Below are 7576 nucleotides of genomic sequence, written 5' to 3' on the forward strand. Positions count from 1 at the left end.
AAAGTAATTTGAAACAAAAGTCTGAAGGACATAAAGTGATGTCTACATGCAAAAAGAAGTTGTGTTTCAGATGTGGATTGGTGCTTCCACATTAAGGAAACTGTCCCACCATTGATCAGATACGCAAAGGCTGTGGTAAAGACAACCATTTTGTGACGGTGTGTAGAGTGAGGGAAAAAGTAAGTGCGTCATGGCGCCAACACAAAATGGCCACCAGAACGTTCCAGAAGCAACGTTTGACAGGCACCCATAAGGCCAGGCGGCGACATCAGTTGAGGCAAATAGATGAATGAATGAATGACAGGGTTTTATAGAGTGCAATAGTCACTCCCAAGAGAGCTTCCTGGTGCTATATGAGCAGTTAGCGTGGTTGGTGATCGAGAAATAGCCCTACCTCAGATCATTAAAGAGTAGCAAAGTACATCTGATAAACCAAATATCCAGGTTTTCAGCTGTTTTCTGGACCTGTCCTCACATTCAATCATCCAAAGATATGTGAAAATGCAATTCCATGCCTCAGCTCCCTGGACCGCAAATTATTTATCTCCCTTAGTTTTGAGTTTAAAGTAGGAACCTTGATAAGATTTGCCTTTAATGACCTCAACTGGCACACAGGGACATAATGGGAAAATCATCTAGAAAAATATTCTGGTCCCAAGTCTCTGTAGGCTCTGAATACTAGAAGGAGGATCTTAAATAAAACTCTTTTATAAACTGGTAAACAGTGTAACAATCTCAGAGCTCCAGATGCTGAAGCTCGGTGGGGGAGTTTTAGAACCAACCTGGCTGTAGCATTCTGGACTACCCAAAGCTTTTGGATAGTGGGCTTGGAAGATCCAGCGTACAAGCTGTAACAGTAGTCCAGCCTTAATGTTATTAAAGCTGTAAAAACTGTTTTCCTGGCTGCAAGAGAGAGTACCTCAAAAAAACCTTTTTGGGGTTTACAAAAGGCCAGAACAAGTACCAGTCACCGTGGTTGCTTGTGGCAAAAAAGGAAGATGAATCAAATATAACTCCCAAGTTTCAGGCTACCTGAACTGGAGGGGGAGGAGACAGGGTGGAAATAGAAATAGGCCACCGGAGGATAGGATAAAAGGAAATGGAGCTTCCAAAGAGCATAATCTCAGTTTTGATGGTGTTGCATTTGAGGTGGTCAGCTTGCATCCACTAAATAAGTTCGTTCATATAATACTTGAAATTAAGCTCAGAGCCCAAAGAAGTCTTACATAAGGACAGCATAAGTTGTGCCTCATCAGCATAGGAAGCAACATCCATACCAAAAGAGATTTAAGTGATTAAGGTGGTCATATAAATGTTAAATCATGCTGGGCTCAATGAGGAGCCCTACGGTGCCCTGAGCTGACCGATTCTTCAGGTGAAAAAAAGGATCCTAACATAACAGTTTGTCTTTGAATGAATAGAAATGATTTAATCCAAGCTAGGGCAAAATGAGAAATGCCACATTCCTGAGCCTGTTGCAGCAGTATGTCGTGTGAAATAGTATCAAATCCTGCGGATAAATCTGATAAGACCAGCATTGCATTTTTTTCTGAGTCCAATGTCAGATACTTCCAACAATGTGGTCTCAGTAAAATGTTTAGGACGAAAGCCCGATTGTTTCGGATTCAAGATATTAGCTTGTTCTAAGAACGTCATAATTTGTGAACTGACAAGTTTTTCAAGCATTTTACTTAGAGCTGGTAGTAGGGAAATAGGCCAAAGGTTAGACAATATTGTAAGATTGTTTAATTGTTTTTTTGGGAAGAGGCCTTACTATTGCTTGTTTCCAATCATCAGGAACTGTAGCTGGTGCCACAGAAGAGCTCAAAATATCATTGATAAGTGGGTTAATATAATCTACCACTTTATGAAGAATGCGGGAGAACAAGGGTCCAGAGGAGATCCTGAATTACAAGACAAAATCGTTTGACAGGATTGAGTGAGAGTGATTTCTTGAAGGGATTGCAAAGAGAATAAGTGTACAGGATCACTGCTTGAGGGATTCTCTGGGGGCGTCAGATTATTAAATGCTATTTGAATCAATCGTATTTTATCATCGAAGTAATCAGAGATTTTGTTATTTAAGGATTCTGAGGGCTGTATCATCCTACCAGTTGCAGTTGGTTGCAGAAATGAATTAACAATTTAAAAAAATAGTAATCTGGTTGGTTTGGGCACTCTCAATCTGCGAGGCCAAATATAGGCCCTCATTATGACGTGGGCGGTGAATGCCGCTTACCGCCATGGTGACAGCCGTCAATTTACCGACGCCCTGGCGAATATCCGTTCATCATATTATGACACACACACACACACCAATCTGACAGAATACAGCCACATACACAAATCCAGCAGACCAAAGGTCAGTGATAAACTGGCAGTCCCAAAACCCACACCGCTACGTGAACAGAACAACGCCCGTCACATTATGATCCATTAATCACCACGGCGGACATTTAACGCCGGTAAATCATTGGTGGTACATACCGCCGCGCTCACAATGGACACCCACATACAAAACACCACATTGGCCAATACAAACAACACACACCTGACATCCATACACACACCACACCCACACCACTATAAAACACACACCCACATTACCCACAACCCTTTATCAACAACTATTGCCACTACGAGACTGAGAAGAAGAGCGCAGAGGCAACTAGACACACACACCATTCACACCCATACACCCCTCATGCACTCCACATCACACACCCCACCACATTACCCAAACACCCTCACCAACACACATCACACAACACCCATGGCACCACAAAGGCACCCCCATTTCACTGAGTAGAAGTTAAGGGTTATGGTGGAGGAAATCGTCAGGGTAGAGCCACAGCTCTTTGGAGCACAGGTGCAGCAGATATCAATAGCAAGGAAGATGGAGCTACGGTGGAGAATCTTGGACAGGGTCAACGCTGTGGGACAGCAGCCAAGAACAAGGGACGAAACAGGGAGAGGTAGAACAACCTATGGGGGAAGGTACATTCCGTAGCAGCAAGACACCAGCTCGCCATACCGAGGACTGCCGGTGGACCCCCACCTCATCCCCCACAACTCACAGCATGGGAGGAGCAAGTCTTGGCATTACTGCATCCTGAGGGACTGCCGGAGTTGGAGAAGGACTGGACACTGGTAAGTCTACTTTTAACAATTCTCACCCCCCATACCTGCATGCTATCACACACCACCCTCACCCTTACTCCCATCACTCCACCACATCCCACACACTCCACCATCACATCTCACTAATCCCAATGCCAAGCCCGGCATGCTCTACCAATGCATGGACACCCCTCCCAGCCCTGCATGGACCCTCATCACCAAAGCATGATCAGCATAGGGAAACTAACATAACCACAATACACCAACATACACAAGCAAAAGCTGGTAGGATGACAACAACCATACAGGGGAAGCTACAGAAGTACAAATGTCAGACACCTGAAGCATAATACATCATTTACATCCCCACGGGTACCCCAGCCAAAGTCACTAGAGAGGAGGTGCCATCACTATCCAGTCCCCCAACAGAAGAGGCCCACAGTGATGACATTAACTCTGGGCTTCAGGATCTGGACAATCTACCTGGCCCATCAGGGACCACTGGACAGCCGGTCACCCAAGCCCTCTCACAGACCACCACAGAGCGTCCCCCATCAGGATCCAACACCACAGCACTCACCCAGCATATCCACACCTCTGTCCCCAGGACACGCCAATCAGCTGTGTGCCCACCACTACAGTGACCCCAGACCACACAAGACAATCAGGGACCTGGGGTCAGTGGCAGTGGGCACACCGTTCAGGGGACAGAGGCACAGGCCAGCTGGGACACTGGGAGGACTGATGTGCACCAGGGGGAGGACAGGAGCAGGGAACCGACTCTCCAGGAGGACCTCTCCGAGATCCTGGGAGCCTACCAACATTCCCAGGACACGATGGGCCAGATCCTAGACAATGTGCAGGAGAACAGGCGGCTGCAGGAGAGACAGCATCAGGGGATCAGGGGGTACTTGCAGGCCATTAACAACACCCTGATCTCCATAGCAGGGGTGCTGGCAGACATGGCCAACATCACGAGAGAGGCATCAGAACACCAGCGGGCCCCTGCCACTAGCCAGTTATCTGAACAGCCCTCCAATTCCGCTGCCGCCAGTGGCCATGATGCCCCGCCACAGGACCATCAGGCCACCAGCACCCATCCCCCTGCAGAAGGTAAACCACCCTGCAAATGTTCCCTGCGAACCAGACAGAAGCCAGAGACACATGCCAAGACCACTGCACAGCAAACGAGACTCTCCTGATTGTCCCCCCTGTGTCCCACTCAGTCACCTTATCCACCTCGAACTGCCATTGCTCCCCTTCCTATGTCCCCATGGACAATGCACCTTTGCTACAGACAGACTGGAACAATACCATGGACTTTCCTCCATCATCACCCCATCTCATTGCACTTCTCCCCTCTATATAACTAGTATTTCATGTATAGCAAATTTGTATTGATTGAAACAGCTACAACCATCACAAATTAACTGTAAGTATTATGAGCATAGAATTAATGATCTGTAGCTGGCTGTTGTGATCAAACCAGGAGAATGTTGTCATATCACCAACATCTGCAAAATGAATATCCATAGGTAACAGTAAGTAGGGCAAAGAAGTGGGTAATGCCAGCATGCCAATGCCACACAGAATACACCAGTACTCATAGAAATGTGAAGTTGCACCATGTCACCTGTGTGCCATTGGAAGTATTAACGTATCACTGATGTTCTGTTGTCCACATCCTCATCCTCTGCCTCCTCATCCTCACTGTCCTCAGGGTCCACTGCTGCCACAGGGGCATCTCCAGTCTACTCCTCCTGCATAAAAGGTACATGCTGTCTGAGGACCAGGTTGTGCAACATGCAGCATGCCACTACTATCTGGCAGACTTTCTTGGCTGAGTAGCACAGGGATCCACCCGTCAGATGGAGGCACCTGAACCTGGCCTTCAGGAGGCCAAAGGTCCTTTCAATGATCCTTCTGGTTCGCCCATGTGCCTCATTATAACGTTCTTCAGCCCTTGTCCCGGCATTCCTCACAGGGATCAGCAGCCAAGATAGGTTTGGGTAACCTGCAAATATTGAGGGACAACATTTAGCCACACACTTTCCTATATGGCCAACATCATAGGCATACACCAACATATACTGGGTGGGAACCAGGGCTCACCGATTAGCCACACCCTGTGCCTCTGTAGTTGGGACATTACATTTGGGAGGCTGCCATTTCTCAGGACAAAGGCATCATGCACCGACCCTGGATACTTAGCATTGACGTGGGAGATATACTGGTTCACCAAGCACACCATCTGCACATTCATGGAGTGGAAAATCTTACGATTCCTGAACACCTGTTCGTTCTGGTGGGGGATACAAATGCAATATGCGTTCCGTCAATCGCCCCAATTATATTGGGGATATGTCCCATTGCATAAAATCCGGCCTTCACAGTGGCCAAATCCTCAACCTGGGGGAAAGCAATGTAGCTGCACATGTGTTTTATCAGGGCAGACAAGACTCTTGCTAGCACGATTGAGAACATTGGCTGTGACATTTCCGCTGCCAAGCCCACTGTCACTTGGAAAGAACCAGTTGACAGGAAATGGAGCACTGATAGAACCTGCACAAGAGGGGGGATCCCAGTGGGCTGACGGATAGCTGATATCAGGTCAGGTTCCAATTGGGCACACACCTCTGTGATTGTGGCCCTGTCCAGTCTATAGGTGAGCATTCTGTGCCTGTCCTCCAGTGTAGCCAAGTTCACCAGGGGTCTGTACATGGGGGTATGTCTCCATCTCCTATTTATCCGCAGTGGTAGGTATCTAAGGAACACAAGAGTGAGTAGGCTGTCACAAACTGAACAATGGAGCCACAACAGCAGTCCACATCATGCAAACATGTTATGGGACAGTGTAATTTATAAAGTATGTGCCTATTTATCTTGTGATGCAGCAATTATCGATAGGCCTGTTCACCCCCCCTGAAATGGCGACCTCCTGTCCTGTGTGGAGCAGCAGGTGGAAGTGAGGTAATGCCGTCGACGTGCGCCATAGCGGTAGGTGGCCGTGAACCGCTGTGTAATTCCTCATTGGTTAATATTGGGCCCTATGGGGTACATGGGCCAATGGAGATCTACGCCGGCGGTGAAGGTATGCACCGCCCCGGACGTGACCTCCATTTTCTATCTGATTCCTCACTTGTTTCCTGACCTTCCACAGGAGAGGACCTACACTGCATGTGCTGCTGTGACCTGTGTCTGGCTCGTGTGACTGAAGAAAGGGCCCCAGCCTTCACTTCTGAGGAGTTGGAGCGACTGGTGGTTGGGGTCCTACCCCAAGACGGACAGGTGTATGGGCCTCCAGACCAACAGGTGAGTACACTGTGGCCACGATGCATGTGGCATGAATGCATGGAGTTGTGTTAAAGGCCTCGTGTAAGGGGTGTGGGTGGATATGCTCTTGGTGGTGTACATGTTGTGGGTTGGGCTATGTGTGTGCCAATGGTGATGCAAACGGGTATGGTGGGCCATTTGTGTGACAGGCTGGACTATTTGTCCAATGGTGTTCTCCTGTGTGTATTGCCTCTGCAGGTCAGCGCCCATCAAAAGAAGGCAATTTGGTGTGCCATCACCAAGGAGGTGTAGACCCTGGGGGTCTATGGCAGGCGGAGCGCCCCACTGTCAAAAACGGTGGGAGGACCTGAGATGCTGGGCATGGAAGACCGTGGAGGCCCAGCTGGGGATGGCCTCCCAACAAGGAAGGGGTGCTCGTCGGACCATGATGTCCCCTGATGGCCCACATACTGGCGGTGGCCTACCCTGAGCTGGATGGGCGCTTGAGGGCATCACAGCAGCCACAACTGGGTGAGTACAGTGGCTATCTTTACAACTTACGACTTGTGGGGTGGTATTCGGGTGGTGGTTGTGTGTCCTTGGGTGCCCCTAGGCCAGGCCAGACATAGCAGCGTAGGTCCTCTGGTGGCAAAGGGTTTGAATGTAAAATTCTGCCTACCTAGCTGGTTAGTATTCCCTTCTGGGCAGGGCTGCGTGGGTCCCAGGTGTGCTGCATTTGGCGGTGTGTGCCCCTCCTCATTCCTTGGTGACTATCCATTTCACTGGCCGTGACATGCGTAGTGCGTAGGCCTGTTCCCTGTGTGTAAGGGCGCTGTGTACGCCAACGGTGGTGTTGGTGCAGTCATTGACCCTGTGTATCCTTTGTCTCTCTCCCCCTTTCTTGTTTTGTCATCCTGTCCTTATGTGCACTAGCATCATCTGGCGGAGGAGCAGAGGCACCGGTGACAGAGGGAGCTGCATCCCACAGGACCCTGGAGGCAGAGTCCACCGACGCTGAGGGATCCAGTGGGACAGAAGTTGAGGGTAGCACCACGGCAGAGACTGGAGGGGACAACACAGACTCTGATACCTCCTCCAATGGGAGTTCCCTGGTGGTGGCAGACACCTCTGTGACCACCCCAGATGCAGGTATAGCCCCCACCCACCTTACCAGCACCGCCCT

The sequence above is a fragment of the Pleurodeles waltl genome, chromosome 11 (genome assembly GCF_031143425.1).
Source record: "Pleurodeles waltl isolate 20211129_DDA chromosome 11, aPleWal1.hap1.20221129, whole genome shotgun sequence".
Taxonomy (NCBI): Eukaryota; Metazoa; Chordata; class Amphibia; order Caudata; family Salamandridae; genus Pleurodeles; species Pleurodeles waltl.